The sequence below is a fragment of the Leptopilina boulardi genome, unplaced genomic scaffold, assembly GCF_019393585.1.
Source record: "Leptopilina boulardi isolate dan_hultmark-lab unplaced genomic scaffold, ZJU_Lbou_2.1 LbouV2_291, whole genome shotgun sequence".
Taxonomy (NCBI): Eukaryota; Metazoa; Arthropoda; class Insecta; order Hymenoptera; family Figitidae; genus Leptopilina; species Leptopilina boulardi.
In genome coordinates, this window is record NW_026137853.1 from 159,595 (window position 1) to 183,417 (window position 23,823).

The 23,823-nt window shown below is 32.3% G+C and overlaps 1 long non-coding RNA gene across 1 annotated transcript in view; it reads right to left on the bottom strand.

Moving 5' to 3' along the window:
* The window catches only part of LOC127282193 (uncharacterized), a 150,359-nt gene that overhangs the window by 53,031 nt on the left and 73,505 nt on the right, over nucleotides 1–23,823 (bottom strand). The window contains exons 7-8 of the long non-coding RNA XR_007843168.1: nucleotides 22,167–22,370; nucleotides 13,287–13,368 (exon numbers count right to left, since the gene is read on the bottom strand). This is a non-coding gene — a long non-coding RNA (uncharacterized LOC127282193). The remainder of the gene's footprint in view (nucleotides 1–13,286; nucleotides 13,369–22,166; nucleotides 22,371–23,823) is intronic.

Sequence of the window (23,823 nt, forward strand, 5' to 3'; positions counted from 1 at the left end):
CCTAATATACATATTCAAAAGAATTCTTACACATCGTACAAAGAAAGGATTTACAAACAAAAATGAAAACAGACGAGGAATTAGAACGTCTGGGGAATTCCAAAGATCAAAAGCTAGATCTCTAAAACGTGCTCTAGATTTATTTATCTATTTCTTAAATCCTTGAAATCTGTAAAGTAAACATAGACGAATAGCATAAAAAAAAATAATTTCCCTGTACTTGACATTATTTCACTTTTGTTTAAAAAAAAAAGGACTACTTTTGTATGACAGGTAAATATTCGTAAATATACGAAATACATATTCCACACAATAAAAGGGGGAGGACAAAAGGGAATCATAAAATCATCTTGGATTTTATCTTGATATTTAATCAGATAATCTTTCCTATTATTATTTTACAATATTTTTTGAGGGGAAAAATGGGGAAATAATTCTCGTGGTTCCTTAAACAGACACAGTTTATAATAGAGATATCATAACTTCATTTACGAGGAAACACCATATACAGAGGGTTTCATGTTTATTAAGACCTGACTGCTTTTGCTTTTTGTAGCTATTCTATATATATGTATATATATATATATATATATATATTGCTTATTTCTTTAGGTCCAGCTGCTCGGAAATTCAGTGCTAATTTGACGCTACGTGACTGCGTCACACTTGGTCAGATTTAACGGCTATACGTCAGGTGTGTATTCACCTCGTGTGGGATTTATTTTCTTTCTGGCGCTCGATGGGAAAAACCGATCCGGTATGGCAGGTATCTCTTCGAGAGACTTAATCTCTCTTTCTCTCTTACTTTTACGTAAAACCTTCATCTTATGAAAGAGAGAGAGAGAGAGAAAGAGAGATTCTTAAGGATAAGCCCTATAGTCGTCAGTTATTCAATCTTTATATAGGAAAAGTCGCTGGACTGGCTCCAGTTTCTCTCTCTCTCTCTCTCTCCCTTTCCCCCTTTCATCCCTCATCATCAGAGATGCAGTGTCAGAATTCTCAATATAGTCGCCTATTTTATGGACGATGGAAAAAACACATGACTTCATAAATGCAAGCTAATTTATGAATCTTTGCTCTTCAAATTTTCTTTTCTATTTTTTTTTTCAAGTCGCGGAAATGAATTCCCTCAAAAAAAAAAAACTATTTCGACAAATTGTTCTTTGAAAAAAAAAATTCCAATGGTGCTTGAAATTGGACCGCATTGAGTAGGGGGAGGGAGGGGGAACTAAATATGGTTCGAGGAAAAGTTATAAAAGTCAAAAGTCCGTGAATACTTTTTTTTTTTTAATATTATGATGATAGACAAGAAACATAATAAAATACCATGAAATATGTTCTTTTCACTAATTTATAGTCTCTAGTTTTTTTTCTTCTTAATTAAAAACGAAACATGATATTATTTTGACTTTTTATGGATGAGATTTTCTATAATGTGTTTGAAATAAATTTTTTACATTCTCAAAATACGTGAAAAAAATATATATATATTTTTCCATCGTCATCAAAATAAAAATTTTGAAAATGAGAAAAAAGAAATTGAAAATTGTAAATATTAATTTTCGAGATAAAAAATAATATTCTTAAAAAATAATATTGCAACACAGAAATCATGTTCATGTTTGACCTTTTTTCGACTATAAACGATTCTTTTGTCTTTTCTAAACAAGACATAATGCCAAAATTTATGTATTTTATAATCCATTCAGAAGATTATTTCGAATCTCGTTTTTGTCCCTCAATAAATTCTAAATTGATTAATTTAAATAAATTTATATCGATATCAAAAAAAAGAGAGAAAATAAGACAAGTAATAGAATTTTCATAAACATTCACATATCTTTCAAAATTGTGAATTTAATGAATATTAAAAAGGATTATATGCGGAAGGATCAAAAAGTGAGGCAACATTAAGGATATAATATAAATTGGGATTATTTCGAGAGCTAAGAGAGAGAGAAAAAAAAAAGAGAGAATGTAAAGTAGGCAGAATTTACTGGAAATAATATCGAAGTAAATAGGCTCTCTATAGTAAAAAAAAAAAAAAAACAAAAACAAAAATACAAAAAAAAGTACAGTCGTGAATCAACAGGTGGGCTTCGGGCGCAAAAGAGAACCCGGCGATCTAAAACTGCTTCGCTCTCCTGCACGACGAGTTCGCTCGCTCGTATTTCATAAGGAGCGCACACATTTATTTATCGCGTTTCTCAGAGCTCGAAGGAAGAAGCTTCCTGAATTACGAGGCCTCAGGAACGCAAAACTTATCTCTCTCGTTCGTTGCTGGGGCTTATATATATATTCGCTGGCAAAAAAGTCATAATTCAATTTGTCCAATTTTTGCATTCTCAATTTGACAAAAAAAAAAAAAAAATATCAACAAAATCATACATGCAAAATTTATTTGCATTTTTTAAGGCGTAAAAATTTAAAAAAGTATTTTTTTATAATTAATAAGGCTTAAGGCTCAAAACTCAATCCTGGCTACATCAAGGCTCACTCATGGATACCTTAAGACTCACTAATGGTTCGAAACATACTCCTGGCAACTGATGACTACTCTAGGGTCACTAATGGCTCAAAACTCACACCTGGCTATATCTAGGCTCACTTATGGCAAATCTCAAGGCTCAATTATGACTCAAAACTAACTCATGGCTACGGCATGGCATGCTCAACGCTCAAAACTTACTCCTGGCTAAATCAAGGCTCACTAATGGCTATTGTGAGGCTTGCTCCAGACTTAAAACTTGCTCCTGGCTACGTCATGGCATACTCATGGCTCAAAACTTTGAAATAGCATTAAGACAATTTTGAATCTATTTCCAAACCAACTTAATTTCCTTTCTTCTCTAATCTCAAACTATTTTTAGCATTCAAAAATCAACAGCATCGATCGCGTGATAGAACTCTAATAATAACAGTTCCTATATATATATATATCATAAATTTCGTAAAGAAAGGGATTCCATTTATTGAAATAATCAGAAATAGGCCACTATTGTAAAAAAAGCCGATCGGTCAAAAAGCAAGAAAAAAAATTGAAGAGAATATTGCAAAATAATAGTGAATCCTTGACGAAAGTCTATAACCATTCCCACGGTATATTTCGAAATTCCTGAATTTCTTTTTGAGAAATAATAGTTTCCTTCCGAATTCCGCGAGATAATCCAAAGTTGTCGATTATATGGCACGTATATATTAGTAAGTCTCTCGCGTGACCACGAGAATGGTCAGCAGCCGTGCGAGATGCGTTTTTACTCTTCTTTTGACCAATGTAGAAATATTTATTATTCGATGGGAACACACAGTTGTTTTGTGTGTAGAAAGAGAGAATGACTATATGATTCAGTCCCAATTCCACGACCAGCTCCTTCTGAATATAATTTTGCCAAATTTATGCAGCCACGCGCTTCTATTTTTCGCCGAAGCTAATATGCAGCTGAGTCGAGGTCGGGACCGTAACGCATTTTTAACAAAAGTGACAGGTTCTCTCGCTCGAGAGAGATCATTCCTCGATGCACCTGAAACGTGTTTCATGATTTTTCGAATGGCAGGTGAGAATCGTTTTAACAACTGCTATATATATTGCCTAAAATATATATATATATATTTTTTTTTATCTTAAAAAAATATATATCGTTCACTAGAAAGTCACTAGTTCACTAGATACAACCAACAAGTTTCCACATACTTTAACTGTATGGAAACTATCTAGTTTCTAGATACTTGTACTATACGGAAACTACATAGTTTCTATATATACTTGAACTTTAAGGAAACTGTCTAGTTTCTATATATTTTAACTATATGGAAACTATTTACTTTCTAGATACTAAAACTATTTTGAAACTGTCCAGTTTATAGATACTTAAAATATACTAAAAGTATCTAGTTTTTAGATACTTGAACTATATGTAAACTGTTCAGGTTTTAAATACCTAAATTGTATGGAAACTGTCTATTTTCTAGGTACTTGAACTATATGGAAACTAACTAGTTTTCTACATACTTCAACTATACGGAAACTATTTAGTTTTTAGATACTTAAACTATATTAAAACTATCTAGTTCCTATATTGAAACTGTCTAGTTTCTAGATACTTGAACTACATGGAAAGTATCTGTCTTCGTAATTTTTAAATTATATTGAAACTATCTAGTTTTTTATATACTTAAACTGTATAGAAACCGTCTAGTTTCTAGATACATTATCTATACTGAAACTATTTAGTTTCTAGATAGTTTAACTATATATAAACTATCTAGTTTCTAGATAGTTCTACTATATATAAACTATCTAGTGAATCTATATTATTAAGAAATGCCACGACAGTTATACCATCTACTTTTTTATATACTTAAACTGTATAGAAACTGTCTAGTTTCTAGATACCTTATCTATACTGAAACTATCTAGTTTCTAGATAGTTCTACTATATAGAAACTATCTAGTGAATCTATATTACTAAGAAATGCCACGGCAGTTATACCATCTACTTTTTAAATATTTAAACTATCTGTTAACTATCTAGTGCATCTATAGATTATTTCTTACAAATTTGGATTATGTTTTCTACACAGAATCTATCTAGTTTCTAAATGAAATAGTGACATTTTTGTCTAAAGCAAATAATTCAAACATGAATGATAAGATAAAAATGATTTAAAAAAAAACACTAAAATATTATGTCTTACAAGAAATATAATCGCGTACTTTTTCTAAAAAATAATTTTGAAGATAGATGATATAATCTAGATGGGATAACAGCGCAGATGGAGAAATCAAAGTTTTGTGTAAGTCGGGTGTGCAGCTGCATAATTTGGACTTTTGATGATACACAGTCACATATACATAGAAAATTTTGTAGTCCGATCGATCGAGAGATTCCACATTTAGAAGAGAGAGAGATAGAGAGAGAGAGAGAGTGAGTGAGTCAAAATCTTGCAATCGAAATTCAGCAGTGCCACTGTTAGAGGGGAACAGGTGCGTCTGATTGCACACCAGTGTGTAAAAGGAGAGACAATTTTCTCTGAAATTGCTAGTTCCAAGTCTAAACCATATACTGGACCAAAGTCGTAAACTCATCGACAGAATCTCGGTAATAAAATTAGACCTCTCGTGAAACCGAAACACACTAATACACGAGTAAACTTTAATTCTTTAATTATAGTACACATTCCAAGAGATTATATATATATATAGTTTTTCAAATTTTCGATAATACTCTTTAACTTCTTTTCTTTTAAAAAATATAATTCCATTTTTTTCAAAGGGAACTATTTCAAAAATTATTAATTAATTAATACAAATATAGAAATTAGAATCAGAATTTTTTTTTTGTGGTGCACTAATTCAAGATATCCATGATTATGACTAATTTGAGAAATTATGAAGTTGAAGATATTCTTAAAGTACCTGTTTTTTCATATATATTTAAAAAAAAGGAGGGTAGTAAATAAAAATTCCTTTTTTTATGAAGAAAAAAAAAGATAAGAGGGTGTATAGCGTGGGAAAGAAAGTTAAATTTGATAAATATCATATGTTTACACACGCATTTTTGAATCAATTTCAACAGCTGAGAGTTGAAGAATATAAAATAACCAAGTCTTTCCATTAGCACGTTGGTGAGTCGAGAAGGGCGGACACACTTGGCTAAACATGACAGATATTTCCACTTTGTTTTCTAAACACCGATTAACTTTTACCTTTTTCCTGAAAAGTCAAACTTAAAAATTACTTTTATCCCAAACTATAAATATATACCTTCGACGAAAACAATTATCCAATTAAAAAAGAACAACCACAGAATTATCGAAAATTGATCACAGAAAAAAAACAAAAAAAAAATTTCTGCAAAAATTAGAAGAAAAATTGATCTGACAGTAATTAGATTAATTTGAATTAAAATGGATAACCGAATTCAGGCAGCATATTTATATATAATTTTGCTATATTAGAAATTTTGAAAAAAAAAATTTAATTTATATTGGATATGCGTGACATGAAGAAGTTTGGTTCAATTTATAAGGAAGACAATTCTCTCTTTCTCTCTCCCTCTCTTTTTCTACTTTAGAGAGAGACTGATGCGAATTGGGAAGCCAGCGCGTAATCGCGGATCCATTATCACATAACTGCACCAGGCGTGGGAGCCACTGCTGATCCCAAAAGCCCCCTCGGGGATACAAATTACTACTATAAACTTTTCATGCCTGCGAACCACACGCACGTGCGTTTTGAATTCCAATGTAATTCGAAAAATCGCACTGTTTTTTTTTTTAAACTGTACCAATTTTACCAAACATAAAATCATAGTTTTAGAACAAAATTCTATAAAAATTTTAGAATAGCTATATAATGGTAATTTTACAATTTAATTCCAGATATTAAATCATCATTAGTCGATTTAAAAAAAAAAATTTATGTGATTTTTTAAGGTTTGAATATAGTGAAAAATCTTTTTTTCTCTCTCTTTTTTTTTGTGTTCTCTTTTATGTTTGGAAAGTCAGATTACAAGTGACGAAACCAGGCATTCTATCAGAGTGCTGTCAGATTGGATTACACCCCTGGGTCTGTTCCACTGAGCTATTTCCTTTACAGTTACCCGCACGTCGTAAAAGACTCTCGGAATTCAGGTGTTCTATCCATCTTGAGAATCAAGCTTGAATCGTTTCACACCTGTTCTCTCCCTGGCGTTCAAAACTATTTCCATAAAACGGAAACGAGAGCCGTGTGCGCTGTTACGTGTATATAAAAATAAAAAGAGAGAAAAATCATGTTCAAATGCATGTTTATACATCCCAGGAAACAATTTGAATCACAATTTAAGATCTTCACGCATCAAGTGTGTGTGGATTAAACGCACCCTAAATGTTTGTCAATCTTTATTTACCCTAAAAACTAAATTTGCATTTTCATTTGCGATAAAATGTAGATTATCAATTCTTTAATTAATTGACGTCTCAATTAATGTTTTATTTACTTTATCCAAAACATGCCTGAAAAAAAGTTGGCTACCGACTCATCACGTTTCAAAAGTTTATTTAAAAGTTAAGGCTCGCCTGTGGCTGAAAATTAGAGCGAAAATCAATAATGCATGCTTATTGCTGAAAACTCACTACTGGCTACATCTAGGCGCACTCATGGCTACCTGAAGGCTAAATAATGATTCAAAATTCAATCCTGGCTACATCTAGGCTTACTAGTGGCTCAAAACTCACTTAAGGCTACCTGAAGGCTTACTAATTGCTCAACATTCAATCCTGGCTACATCTAGGCTCACTCGTGGCATCCTGAATGCTTACTAATTGATAAAAATTCAATCCTGGCTACATGTAGGCTCACTCAGGGCAACCGAATGCTTACTAATGGATTACAATTCAATCCTGGCTACAACTAGGTTCACTAATGACTCAAAACTCACTCCTGGCTACATCTAGGCAACCTCATGATTACCTGAAGGCTTACTAATACATCAAAATTCAATCTTGGTTACATCTAGGGTCACTAATAGCTCAAAATTCAATCCTGGCAACATCTAGGTTTACTCATGGCTACATTAAGGCTCACTAATGACTTAACTTAACTCCAAATCAACTTCTAGCTACATCATGGCTCACTCATGGCACGCTCGAGGCTCAGTCGTGGCTCAAAACTAATTCCTGGCTACAACAAGGCTTACTCATAGCACACTCAAACCTTTCATAACTCAAAACTAACTCCTGGCTACGTCTTGGCATGCTCAAAACTTACTCCTGGCTAATTCATGGCTACATCAAGTATCACTTATTTAGGTTTCAACTAATAATTGTTCTTACTCTTTCTCTATCTGTCACTGTGAGGCATTCATTAATGTTCGTCAGATTAAAATTTGACTTCTTATTGTACATGGCGCAGTTTCAAGGAATGGAACAAAGGAAATGATTCGAGAGGCACAGGTGTGATGAAAACGTGGAAACAGAAGACGACAACGACAAAAGAGAAAGAGACGTTGCGATACGAATCGTATGCGGCAAATCTAGAATTTATATTAGGCATTAGCTTTGCGAAGCAGAAAGAGGTTTCAGCTGTTTCTGCTGAGCAATATACAGACGCGAATAAAAGTGAACACCTGCGTTTAGTAGTAGTAACTATCTCTCTCTCTTTCTTTCTCTTTCTCTCTCTCTACTGGTAACGCTAATTAGGCGGGCAAATACTATTCGTGAGATTCGACTCACTGCCTTTTCTGTCTTTCTACCATTAATCCTCAAGTTGGCATCGCGTCGACGTGCAAACTTGACCAAACCGGACACTAAAATACATCACACGCCCTATACAAATAAGACTCTTAATTCTGCTGCTTTTTTTTACTCCAAAAAATATTTTTGTTCTCACTTTGTATTTTTTTTTACAATATACCTACTAAACAAATTACACATTTCAAATTCATCATTAATAAAAGATCATTTTAAAATGTTAAAATATAAAATAAAAGAATAAAACTAAATCTTCAGAAAGGAAAAAAAAAATTGTTCCTCACTGTCAGAATGAGATTGTAAAAGTATTGTATGGATGTCGAAAGTTATATTCTATCAGATGTCTGACGATGAGAAATTGGATCGTGACTAATATGCCAATCGGTTGAAATGTTTGCCAATGAAAAAAACAGGTGCGACGTGTCAATCAAAATTTGGAGAGCGCTTAAAATTCGTGCAGCAAAACGTTCGCGTCTAACGTGATTCCATTTTTGGGAAGCATTAAATCCTTCCATCTGTCGCAATATAACGACTAAAATAACCAAAAACCGATAACGAGAAATAGAGAGAAAGGAAGAGGATAATTATCAAAGTCCACAGATATCAAGTGACCTGCGTGCGTTTATACATTTGGTCTCTTTAAATTTATGATTCAAACGACCTTAATTGGCCTACCACTTCCTGTTACAGATTATGTTAGAAAAACTTCCTGTTTACCAAAACTAACAATTACTATTCGTCTCCTTATATGCAAATTTTCAAAATTCATATTAGTGATATTAAAAGAAAAAAAACCAATAAAAAATTCTTTTTTTTTTAATAAATCTCAGAAAAGGGCCACAAGTGTCTTTTGCTTGAAATGTGGCAACTTTCTCAAGCTTCTGAAACACGATACACTCTTCCTTGTGTAGGCGTGGTGCGGCGCGTCAAATCGTCACTGTAGATTTTCAAGACCCAAAGTTTTCGGTTAAAAGAATCAAAAAGCCCACATGTGTGGGTGGCCAACGAGAAAATCTTTGGGAGAATTACAACACTAAACCATTTGGTAATAATTTAGATATACAACGAAAACACGTGTGTGTGTGTGTGTGTAAAAGTTCCTTCGAATTTTGGGAAATAAACAAGGAGTCATAAGGTCAATTTTAGGGCGGATCCAATACTAAAATTTTTCAGGATATATCTCTATTGCTTTTGTGTGCATCCATATGTGCCTATTTCGTTCACAAAACAACAGTGAATTTTCAAGGCGCATAACATTAACATCACAAAAACCCTCTCTAAACTGTTTACGTTTCTTATTTTCCAAAACAGAGAAACTGAGACAAAAACAAATACAGAAAAAAAGTATTGCTTCAATAAATTAAAGAATTATTTATAATTATTGTTTTGTAACTGTTATATTAATTGGACCTAACTTCTATGACCTCTATTTAACCCACTTTGAACCTACTTTAAAACTAGATTGGACCTACATTGAACCAACTCTGAGACTATGGTGAAACTATTTTAAATCTATATTACACATACTTTGGACCTATATTTAACCTACTTTGCGCCAACATTGGACCTTTATTGAACCTACTTTGAGCCAACATTGGAGCTACTTTGAACCAACATTAAAACTATATTGAACCTACTTTGAACCTTAATCCTAATTTGGACCAGTTTTGAGCATTAAAACAAAATTGAAACTACATTCGTCTTATCTCAAGTACAAATTTTGCCAAGGCTCAAAACGGGGCCAAAACTGGCGTCCCTAAGATTGGAATGATATCTACATTGGTCCCACATTAAAAACTACATTTAAATCTACTTTACAATAATATTGAAATCAATTTATAAATACTTTGACAAAAAAAAAGAAATTTAAGAAATAAAAAACAGAAGGGAATAATTTCAGTCCGCAAAATTGAAATTCTAAACAAGGTGATGGCAAACATTCGGAAAACGATTGAGATGTCATGTCAGTGGCATTAGGTGTACGCGTTAATTAACGTTAAGCAAAGTCGATAAATCGATTATGGTTTTGTATTGGAAAGGACGATACGGGGAACAACACACACACACACAGACGAGAGGTGAATTCGGCTCTGGGTGCCGCGGCAGTTGTTTGCAATCACGTATGTCAGAGAACCTTTCCATTGACGATGGCCGTCATTGTCAACAGAATATGCTATGACATTCCCTTTGTTTACGGTACGCACCGCACGACTGACAAATCACTTTGAATACTAACGCTACCGGATTCCCGCGGCCTGAACAACATTTGCACCAGAATTTTGCTACGGCCCTGAATATATATATATATATATATATATATAAATACGAGCGTACTCTTCGTACGTGACGCAAGTTCCACAGGATGCCGTTATTTGTCCGAGATATCATCGATGCATTTTACACGTTCCTACTGTGCGGCCAATAATTTTGCAAGTTACTGCGTCGTATTTTCAAACAATTTACAATGTATTTCCTTTATTCAACAATCTTCCATTCTGAGTTTATTCGTTTTATTATATTGTATATATAGTTGAAAATCAGAAATTTATGGATTCGATTTAAGAAATATGTGATACCGGTTTATATATACAGTGTCTAAAGCAATATAATAATAATAATAGTAACTCTATTTTTGTTATTTAATTTATCATTTTAACATTATCTTGATTGTTTTTTATCAATTGAGAGGACAGGGGATGAAAGGACTCTGTCACATGAAGCAGATTAGCAGAATAGATTTTAACCAATCAAAATTTAGTCTCTTGCGGCAAGATAATATTTGTCATAAGAGACTCCATTCTGATTAGTTAAAATTTATTCTACTAATCTGCTCCATGTGACAGAGTCCCAAGAAGTGGAAAGTTACGGATTTGACCTCTATGACATCTTGAAAATTAATTAGCAAATCCGTCCGCATACAAAAAAATTAACAAAACTGTTATTAAAATAAAAAAATGTGGAAGTGGATTGAATCTTCAAAATCACTTTTTTTTCGATTAATCATTATGAAGATCATTTATACATTATAGATACTATAATTTCAGGTCTATTTAATTAAACACACAATACGCCTGACGTGTTAGATATTTGGCAAGACTATTGATTACAATAAAGTGTTAGGAGATCTAGTCAGATAGTGGGATAACTGACACAGAGAGATAGTAGCAGTCTGTATTAGATACGGAATATTCTGCTAGTCTCGTCAAGAGAGGGAGAGAGAGAGAGAGAGAGAGAGAATTCTGCAGACTATAATTATGGTCTGAGAGTTGGATAGATGGTTTGATGGACCTCGAGGCTGGTCGTTTGAAACACGTATATATAGCCGAGCGTATCGCACGTTACAGATTTAATCGAGAAGGAAACCCAATATTCCCACGGTGTTATTGTAAAATCAGAGTTTTTGAAAATTAGTGGAAAACTGTGAAAACATCACGAAAAAAAACAATTTTCAATAAATTGACAGATATTTCAATAAATAAATAAATACAACAAAATAAAAAAAATTTGTAAAATTTAACATATCGTAAAAATTGTTTACAAAACAATATATGTCATATTTCGTCCATATGTCCGATTTATTGTTCCCATATAGTGATATACTATACTGATAAAGCAATAGTGCCATTAGCTTCGCCCTCTGTGTCAGGAGACACGTGCTGTTTCAATTACATGACCATATAAGGGTATGGATCCCTTTTTTTCAACTCTACGATACGCTATCACGATACACCAACAAAATCAGGGATTGAAACATGATAAAAGCACGATTCTAGTACTAGAATTATTAATCAAAATTCTGATTTTAAAGAATTTCTATTTAGAATAATTTTTTTTTTTTTGTACAAAATTCACAGAACAAAAGAGCTTTATATTATTTTAAAATAAATATTGAAACTTACCACGCTAAACGGGGTAAAGGTTCAATCGTTCCCATCTGGCGTTTTGGACGAAAATATATATATAGAGAGAAGGTGGTGGTATTATATATAGGGATGAAAATCCGCGGCCAACTGTTTTACAAGGGCAATCTCGTTTAATAAGTCGGAGAGTCCCATAACAGCCGTGACGCGAGAGCTAAATGGGGGATTTTGTATTTCGTATCGAGTGTCATTTGGTCGTCTCTAATGCAACTAAAATGCAAAGAAAAGGACAATGAGAGTCATCAAATTCAGTCTGAATTGAACACATTTTGAATTCAGATTTTTTTTTCTGTGTAGGTGTATATATTCTAAATTTCAGAATATTTTTTCCGATCTATTACTTTTATTGTATCATAAGAATTACAACATCCATTTCTCTCTCTCTCTATACTTTTAGTCGATCGAAAATAAAATGAAGTTTTAGAGATTATAGATTCCCTTTAAAAAAAAAAAAATTATATTATATTTGATGATACCTGACACTTATGAGACGTGTTCAAAATTCGTAACGTGGAGGCATATGGTGCTTAATAATTGAAGCTGACATAGACACAGATGTGACCCCCGTCGCATGGTTCGCCCATCAAATATTTAGAGATAGTAAGCTGCAATTGGCGATAGCAACTGACGCAACGGCTAAACATCATTTCCACTACCACCATAACACCGATAAGGGAAAGAAACCACTTTGTTTTAAAAATACCACAATTTCTAAATTAAATTAATCTTTTAGGCTTCCTACTTTCGAAATAATTTCTTAATCCCGATTTGCATATATATATTATTTGTCTTCCTATCTTTTTCAATCAATAAAAAAAAGAAAGTCCAAATGTTTTGCGTTGTACCTGAATTTAAAGACAACCCCCCCCCTCCCTCACCAATGCCTACGGTTGAGACAATAAAGCAAAGGGAAGATAATTGCCTGTAAAAGCCGTTCAGATTGGATATATTGCTTTAGTCGTAAATTATCTAAGAGCTCTTCGGAGCTCTTGAAGATCATATTAACGATGTATATTATCTCCCTAACATTGAACGTCCCCCAAAGCAATTCACGATATGGTAATAATAAAAAAAAAATGCGAAAAAGAAATTTTTTTTTTTTGTCAAATAGGGAAAAATGCATCAAAAACTCACCGTTCGATGATTTTCTTTGGGGCTTAACTGCTATTACTCTGCCATTATTGGTTGCGATTTTAATTTTCCACTGTATTCTACCCTGAAACATAAATATTATTTATTAATGTCAATAATACTATAATTTTTTTTTTTGAGTTATGTATCATTTAGAGACCTAACCTTACACACGAAAAAAAAGTAGAATTTTTACCCCTAAATCGGTATAAAAATTACCTGCAACAAATTTTATCCTAGTTGAGGGCGCCACCGTGAATTAGCATTGGTGAAAATTACCCGCAACAAAATTTACCCAGCGTTTTTTTTTGTGTAATTTTTGGTATTCACCATACCAGAATGACAATATCTTTTCCCTATACCTATCTCGCGATAATTTCTATCAGTGTAATTTCAAAATTTAAAGAAGTCATTAACAAGGAGTGACAAATAAGTTCAAAACACTTATTTACAGTAAACAAGTTTAGAACCCACCCAGGAAGCTCGTTTCGCTATTTCGAAGAAGATTTTACTAAAAAAGAAAGAAAAAAAAAAAAAAAAGATTTTCAGAGTAAAAGTTGGTTAAAGGCAATAATAGTTCGTCAGACAAATGAGTGCAACGATTCGACGATCGTTTGTATTCGCCGCGAAGAGGCGAGGAGATATTTCGACCAGACTGCCGAGTGCGTCATTAATCAGAAGGATAGGAAGTCCGCGAACTGTTAGGAGAGAAGATATAAAGAGGAAGAGAGAGAGAGAGAGAAAGAGAGGGACGAAGAAACGTGAAGGCGCATCTGTTCCCACATCGGTCGAGTCATCCAGATCCAGACTTTGGCAAAAGAAGTTTTGGCACAGTACTAACGTGTCGCGATTTGTCAGCGAACCAGCAACTACACCTGCCATTTAGATATATATATATATACAACAGGAACCAAGGAGGCAGACGTGCTAATAAATTTCATTACTCGCCAAAGTGCCGCGTTTGGCGAATCGCCCGTATCACCACGCAATCCGATCGAAATCGATTACGAGCCATTCGTTTTTATTGCCTTTTGCTCGTCTATATAGTTTCAAAATCAATGTCTGCCAATTGGGAATCAATGTAAAATGCCAAAAGAATTATTAACAGGAAATTGGAGTATGTCATCAGAATTTATAGAAAATAGGAGTCTTCTGCCATTTTCACGTTTTTTTTTTAACCCTTGAGCTAGCCAAATTTTTGTTTCCAATTATTTAGTACTAATTACTAAAAGTCGCGACAAATATGACAAAATAAGAAATCTCAATTTGAACGTGAAGAGAAATAAACTAGGGACATTAATCTTTCATGAATGAGCCATTAGGGGAAGCAATATAAGGGTCAAAAAGAAGTTGTTTCTGTGGCAATTTATTTAGGAGAGAAGAATCAGGAAGAGAGATAGAGAGACTTTTTCTTGAGAATGATGAGAAGAATGACAGTGGTAGTAGTAGTAGTAGTAGTAGTAGAAGCAGTAGCAATAGTCTTACAGCCTCTGGGAATTTCTTTTTCGCCCTATTGCGGAACATCTGGCGAAACTGATGCTCGTTTCGACTAATACTCTTATGGTGTGTTATGCCTCTCTCTCTCTCTGTCTGTTGGCGCACACACCCCTATCAACGCATATGTTAAGCAGATACTACTATACCTCCACAATAAATATGGGGGTTTCCCCAGGCCACCGTGGCTGCCTTTTTCCCCCACATTATTACACCAAATGCTATTCCTGCAATGTCCTAAAATACGATGCACACGTGTCATCCGGCCTGGGGGTCCCCTATACCTAATCGTCTTTAGGTCAATTATATACCTCAGAAATTTAAGGTTTTAATGACTATTCATACCTGCTTGCCTACATTTTGCAACACTCTTAACACATGTATTTTGGATTATGAGATTACAATAGATATTTCAAAATATTTCAATTTTTTCTTTGAAAAAAAAAGAATAGTGCTTTTTATTACTTTTGATGATTGGAAATTTTACCATTCAAGAATAATTTCTCTTCACATTATGAGCAGATTTTCAACGTAAATTCAATAATAAAAAAGTATTCACCATCAGTGAAATTAGGCGAAAAAAAACCCAATGGAAGTTTGTATTTCCATTAAATAAATGAGTTTTACTGGTATTATTTAAGAAGCCGAATGTCGACTACGAAGATAAGGGGAGGATTAGCTGATTGAAGACGGCAAAGCCATCTGCTTCTCACTATGAACCCCTTCTGTGTGAGGATTAGAATTAGAACCTCGCGCAAGCGGTGTATTCTTTAACATGCCAACAGCAAGGACAGGAGCAAAACTTGAGCCACCAGGGGTGTATGTGTATATATAGAGAGAGATGGTTTGGGATGAAAACACGACAGGAGTATACGACATCCACTCGAACGATGAAGACAGCTGACGCAATCAAACTTATTATTCCCGCGGGTCGAACAAGTGAGATAGCAGTATGAGAGAGAAAGAGAGAGAGAGAGAGAATTTCAGGCAAAAAGCGAAGTATATTCACTGATAAAGCTTTCTCTCTCTCTCTCTCTCTCTTCCTTGCCTCTCTTTGCCATCATTCGCAGGGTGCATCAAGGGCGTGAGTGGTTCATACATGTACCTCTCGAGGGAATCCAGAGACCACTCCCGTGACCGATGCTTCACGCGCACCATACTTCTAGAATATATATACACCACTGTGCGGTGAAACCATACTCGAACCATTTTAGATTGGCTGACAATCCACAGGGACGAAATCCCAATCACTAAATTGGAACTTCCTCTATGATGCCCTATTAATATACCGAAAAAAAATATTCTGAAATTTAGAATATGTATCTACCAAAAATTTCTAGAATTCGCTATTGGCGCTGTACTGATACCAATATTGCGCCAGTAGTCAATTTTTGATAGAGTATACTTGGCACCTATTTTAGAATATTTTATACTTAAATTCACAATGAAAAAAAAATTTATTTGATTCAAATTAGGAAAATATTCTCAATATTCGCTGTTTTTGTGAAACATATCGTCGTTTCAGTGAAACTTATCGCTGTTTCTGGTAAAGATTTTTTTCCGTGTGAACTTAAAAAATTGAATTGTTTCTGCGTTGAGTAATTTTTTTTTAACAATTGAAAATGTCCATTGAAAGCTGTGTGTGTGTGTGTATTTTTTTTTTTTAATCTGAACGGTCCAATAGAGATGGATTTGTTCAACTGTGAGTAATAATTTAAATACACTAGAAGGACGCATTCATAACGACCGGTGACCCGCCCATTCGGCGACAATTGGTGTCAGGATTTAACCGATGATAATAATTACAAAGAACCAGTTTCCATTTATCAGAGAAAATTAGTGCACGATTGTTATTATTATTGATGATTATTGAAACATTCGATGGAATCAAATGCATCATAAAGTCATTTACAAAATGGAGAAGAGAAATTAACTAACTATTATTTAGACAGAAATATTCAGTTTTTTAAAATTCAAAACGAAAGAAGATTTTAAAAAATTGATTTGTTGGTTATTTTATAGGGGTTTTAGTTATTGAAAATCAAAACTGAGTTTTGGACTAAAAAAATAAATTGAAAATATCCGGATGCTGTAAAATAACTATTAAGGAAGCTAAAAATAAAAAGAAAACAGTAGGATAGATAATAATCGTAATTTTGAAGAAGAGACAAACAGAACGAACCTTAAAAATGACTCAAAAACTCCGAAAATAAAGTTCACGTCAGGTAGTAATTTAGGGTTTCAAGTTTGAAACTTAAAACTAAAAAGACGGATAATCAGAGTGTGGTTAGTAAACCTTGTTTGTCATTCGGTTCTTGGAGTTTTTTTAGGTTTTTTTTTTTTTTTGGTCCAAATTGACGGCCATCTGGCCAAAACGACTATCGATGAGTTTCAAAGCACACTTCGACATTTCTGACTAATTGGGAAAGTTTCTAACTGATAGTCCAGTCCTCCTTGTCAAATAAACGATTATCGGTTTTCGTGGTATGTAGGTGCTAAGTATGTTGAAAACAAATAGAAAAAAAAAATGTTTTTCCTATCATCTTTAATATTTGGTGAAAAAAGTTTTAAATTCATATAGAGATTTAAATTCGGATAGAAACTGATTAACCCGTAAATTTTGAAATGTCTCGAAAGAAAACCTATTAAAATTGATTGAAATTTAATCTAAAACTTTCGTCAGGGTTTTAAATTATTTAGTAATTTCTTACGTTAAAAAAAAAAAAAAAAATCAAGAAATACATACATACATACATACTGATAAAATTTTATACCAATGTCAGATTTGTTTTTCTCAAAGATGTTCTTATTCAAATATCTCGCGAGATGTATAAGAAAAATGTATACATACTCGATGATGAGAGCTATAATACACACGAGTGCATTTTTTTTTTTCTATATATATATTCTGTCAGATCGCTTATCTTTATCAGCGAAAGATTTTTATTATTCTTCATACATAATTTTATATTATTTTTCGCGTGCAAGATTTCTTGTTTCTTGCTTAATAACACAAAACACGTGTTTTCAATTCTTAGAATAATACACAAGGAAAAATCGATTAATTAATATTGAATTCAAATATATATTACATAAATATACGTTTTCTATATAGATTTATTTAGATGTTACAAATTGTGAAAATGTGTTTTCCCCCTATTTTGTGAAAAAAAAGAACTAAATATCTATTAGACAAATTGTCAACAAATTTATGGACAAATAAAAAAATGTTAATATAGTTGCAATCATTTGTTAAAATTATTTGTCAAAGAGAAGACATCAATTAAAGACGGTAATAGACTTGATTAATGATTTCAACTTCCGTTTTGTAATTTCAGTTTTTGATCTTTCAAACGAAAAATATAAAAAAGTAAAACTTAAAAAAGGAGTAAAAATAAAAACCTTGCTTTTTTTGAGAAGGTGGAGTTTGAATTTTCTTTTTTCACCCAAGTATATATTCTAAATTTCAAAAATTTTTTTTTTTGATTTATAATAAAGTAAATTGAAATAATTATAAATCAGTTGTAATAATTATATATATATATAGTCTAATTAAAATAATTGCTGTCAAATTATTTGAATAACATTGTAAAATGAATGCGGTTTAAGCAAATGTAGTATCTAGTTGCAACTCGTTACACAAATTTGAAAATTAAATGATCCAAATCATTATAAATTCAAGTGCGGTACACAAATGAATCAAAATAACCGAATTGCAGATGAAAAATGATTCATTAAACTGTTAATATATAAAAATTTTTTTAAATAGTAAAAAGCTTCCAAATATGTTTTTTAATTGAAAAAGAAGAATATATATTTTAGATGATGACAATCAAGAAATTACTTATGAACATGATCGAGAAAAGATATATCAGAAACGTGTGTTGCATATGTGATTTGCGTATATATATAGAGTAGTTAAATTGAAATTTAACAGATTTGAATCGACGCCATTCACGATGCAATAACACGCGTTGAATTGTTCGTGCAAACCGTGGAATCAGTTAGCCATCGAGACGCCTCGTAGAATAATAATCATTAACGCTCGTGTCCGCTATGTAATGAGACTATGATGCTTCTGTTTATAATATAAAAAAATATTCTAAAATTTAGAATATATATATAGAACCTGTACCTGTTTTAGAATACCTTATACTTAAATTCAGTATGTAATATTCTTAAAATTATAATATATTCTTTAGTATGTATTCTAAATACAAAGAATATTTACTTATATTCTATAGGAGTATTACATACTGAATTTAAGTATAAAATATTCTTAAATGCCAAGAATATATATTTTTAATTCCAGTTTACTGGTTTCATCATATATTATAATTTCCCCCAAATACTTTATTTATAATAAAATTCTTTCAAATCAAAATTCTAACTAATGATTTTTATGGACCCTCAATTAAATATAAAATACCTAAAGTCCTATAAAAAAAGAAGGAGGTGAAAAATTATATTATTGTTGAGACATAAAGACGAGACTGAAATGGATGTCATGGACTAGCAATCGACTAGAAGGCGTAACCCTAAAAACTTGTGAAGCGAAACGGAGCCAACTGTTCGGAGTATATATGTATTCTTTAACAGAGATTCCTTTCATCTTGTCTGGTCCTCATCGAGTGTATATAGACAAGTGAAGGATAGAGAAAAAAGAGAGGGATATAAGGCAAGAGATAAAAAAAAGGAGAGAGAGAGAGAGAGAGAGAGACGAGAAAAGAAAAATCTGAAAGACCCTTGATGCCCCGTGACAGGCGACTTCCACGAGTCGCGCCTTCGTGACTGATCTCAGTTGGTAAATGAACCGTTTCCTTGTCGCGCGGGTGCGGCACTTATTGTTTCAGCTGTTCAACTCTATATACATATGAATCTCCTCACGACCTGAACATTTATAAACAGTCATCCTTCGTGTGTTGTCCCTCAGCGACACCCACTCTCGCGTTATATACTATATATTCACATAGAAGGAGAGATTGCTCCGTTTACGACTCGTCTATTTTCCTCTTCACTGACAAAGATCATCTCTTTCTCTCTCTTGCTAAAGCGCACTCTCCACGGAGAATCACGCCGCAAAGAAGTTGTTTATAGCTGAGTTGAAATCTCTCCTTCTGATGGGATGTTTGCTTAATGCTATGAGAGGTGTCTGTAATATTGTGAAATAGGGTCAACATATATTTACTTTTATCATCTTTAAAACGGAATCAGCTAGTAAATAACATTTTTTTTTTAATTTTCATCGTCAAAAATTTCCTTTGACGTCCGTCTGTCGTACACTCGTATGGTTACCATGGTAACAGTTACCATAGCAACCGTTACCATGGTAGTAAACGTTACCTTAGCAGGTCACGAAACAAAAATGAAGGCGCCATGGGCTTGCTTTTCTCATATTTTTTCAAACCTCTAACATGGAACAAACGAAAGAAACTCCACCTTCTCACAGAAAGCAAAGTTTCAATTTGTAGCTTTAAATTATAAGATAGAGGGTAAATTGAAAAAGAATCAGTGGATATAGAATAAAATCTACCAATGAAAAGCAGATTCAAACTCCACCTTTAAAAAAAAGATAACTAGTCCAAGTCACTAAAAACAAGATAAGGGTTAATTTCGACAGATAAAAGAAACTCCACCTTCTCACAGAAAGCAAGATTTAAATAAGTAGCCCTGAAATACAAGATGGTAGATTAAAAAAATGATGACTGGACCAATCCTCTAAAGACAAATTGGAGGTTAAATTCGACTTATAAAAGAAACTCTACCTTCTCACATAAAGCAAAGTTTTAATTCCTAGGTCTCTGTTCATATTTTTGAATTTTTTCATTTACTTTTTTTGTTCGTACTGTCCAAAACTCAAAAAAAAAAAAAAATTAAACAGATACAAAATCTTGCTTTCTGTGAGAAGATGATGTTTCTTTAATATGTCAAATTTTACTCTCTCCGAAAGAATACAATCGATAAACAAAAGATCGATGACAAAGTGTGATTCTCGGTGCACAAGTACTAAAAGTATTTGTTTCATTATCAAAACAATTTTTTATCATCAGGAGTTATCAACGTTTACTAATGTTTCATACACTTTCCGGAGACAAATTCCAGTCTCGTGTATATTATTTTATAAATTAAGTAAAAAGAAAATGTACAAAAAATTACTCATTAAAAAAATTTAGAAATTTTAATTATTATTTTAAAATATTACTTTCTGAATCTAGGAATGGATATTTATCAATTTAATTTGAGCTGTTGCCTTGCACGTCTCTTCATCATTCTAATAATACCGGATTCACATCGAAAACGGAAGTCAGCTGACAGCCGACACCCGCGGCAAAGGAACTGACGATATATAAATTCTCAACTTTAGAAAATGTGAACTTTTACATGTGATTTACGTTAATAGTCACAGCACGCGACCAACTGCCAGAAATTTCTAAATTTTTTTTTCTTCTCTCCCAATTCGATTAAACAAATAATAAATCTATATACATTAGAAAATTTCAAGTGCACTTTTATCATATACGTGTGATGACATATAAAAACTCATGAATCATTTTATCGCCCATGATAATAATAATTTTTTATCATGTAAATAAAAAAGAAAAAAAATAAATCTTTTCTGATATAATAACAATCCAAGTACTTTTGCACCGAGAAACGTGTCTCTAATTATCAGATTCTTTATAAATCTTATACCAGAACTGCAGGTGGTAATATATGATAAGAAAAAAAAATTATTTTTTAATATTATCTTTGCAACAATTTCATGAGAAAAAATATTTTTTTCTAAATTTTGTCAATTTTGGTTTAAATTTTCCTCACGGTTTTCTATTCAAACATTTTTGGAATTTCGGTCAAATTAAATTTTAATAATTCTATCATCCAAATAATCGTACAAAAAAAATTCTGAAATTTAGAACATACACCCAGAAAAATGTTTTTTAAATCAAAAAGTATTTCTTTATGTAATATATATTTGAAGTGAAATGCAGTGTAAATTTCTAGAAGGTGTACGATACATATTTGTACCAGACCACCCTGGAGTGTGCACTAGATACGAGAAAACCACTCGTGGTGATCTTTACACAGCATTGGCAGAGCCAGAAAATAGAGTACCACTTGAGTTCTCGCCGCTCTGTTATAAATCGCCCAGAGTAAACCTCGTCTAGACTCATAATTAGACAAGCTTTGCAGGAATTTTCCTGTTCGATTCATATATATATATGTATATATATATATGTATCTATATATATGCACTATTCTATATACCATTTTTAGAGGAACCTTCTTACACTACTAAACAGTCTATATCTGACAATATTTCAGTTTATTTTATCTGCTGTTTATCATTTTCAAATAAAGACTACTCAAGTACATCGTAAAAATATTTACCTTAATGATGAATTTTCAGCATCAATGAGATCCTTTCAAACTAAATAGCCCTCGGAGATCCCTACTTTCAAGTTAAATTTCCATTTAGAAAATGTGAAAAATAACCGTAAAAATAGACCAAGTTCTAAAAAGTCTGTGTGAATTCTGTGTCCTTCAAGTCAAGCCTTTATCTTTGAAGTACACGTGACACCACAAGGATAGAATCTGCAAAAAAAAAATTAATTATTAATTAGTAAAAATTCATTTTATGATTTTTATTTATTTACTTTTTAACATAAAATTAAAATAAACTAAAAATAATTTCCAAACAATTACATTTAAAATTTTTCAAAACGAAATTCCACAGTATTGCCATGAAAAATTTTGCACCGAAATATCAAAACATAACCTCAATCATAAATGTACTCTGTATTTATCTTGAGTTTATTTTTCAAAAAGGTTCCCCCTTCATCTACCCTAAATTTTTTTCTTTGAGAAAAATAAATATCTAGATGAAATATATAAAAATAATATTGATACATTTCAATCATTATTATTCAAGTGAAACTTAAGGGAAAATAATTTTAATATAAAATGGATGTTGTTATATTTCCTAAAAACTCAAGAGAATCGATTACTTACAGTTTTTTTTCTAAATCTAAGTTAGCTTGCTCCCTAAAAAAATTTAACCTGGAACGAAATTGATTTTTTAAAAATAATATTTTATTACATCTGCTCTAAATCATTTTATAAAGGGGTTAAATTTTTTTTTTAAAAAAAAAGAATTTTTCAATAGAATACTAAAAAAAAAGGTTGAATGAAAAAATTCAATTTGGATGATAAATTGAGGAGTTTCGATCAAGTTGGAAGTTACCAAAGTATATATATATATATATATACATATTGTATACGAGTTCACTGAGAATCGTGTAATGGAACACCTCTTTCTCGTTTCTGCTTTCCTGTTAAGGAACACGAGTGCCTTACGAAGGGTTAAAGTCCCGTAGAATGATACCTGCACTCAGGTGGGAGTAGAAGATCGAAGAAAGGCCGTTCTCGACTTGTCTTGGGAATCACGGACTTGAGAAGATAAAAGCCGTAACACGAGTTCACCCAGATATCACAAATTCTCACAGACTTGTAGTCTCTTCAGAAGATAACTAAAATTCCATTGCAAATGCAAGTGCCTCTAATCTATTTGAAATCCTATTATTTTTATAATAAATAATATTAAATTGTAATACTAGTAATACAATCAGTTTGCAAATTTGTTTTTGGTATCAAATGACTCTAATTTTCGGATCATTTCCGATGATCAAAATATTTTCAAAAAAAATGTAATTTTAATTTTTATAAATGTTTATAGAATGCAAAAGAATTCAAAAGTATTTTTAAAAAAAGGATTTTTGTAACCAAAATTGTAGAAAGGAAAAGGCTTTATATTATTCTCTAACGAACTCTCGAATCTATCTCGATCTCTCAATTATTCTAATCTAAATCTTAAGGGGTGGCGATCCAAGTCTCCTACTGCTCTCAGCTACCTGTTACATGTGCGTAGATAGGTATGCGATTATACACAAACTCGTCCTAAATTTATCTCTAAATCCTAAGAACTACCCAACTGAATTAATTTTCTCCAAATGGAAAAAATAAAAATTCTTTAAGAAATAATATTCTT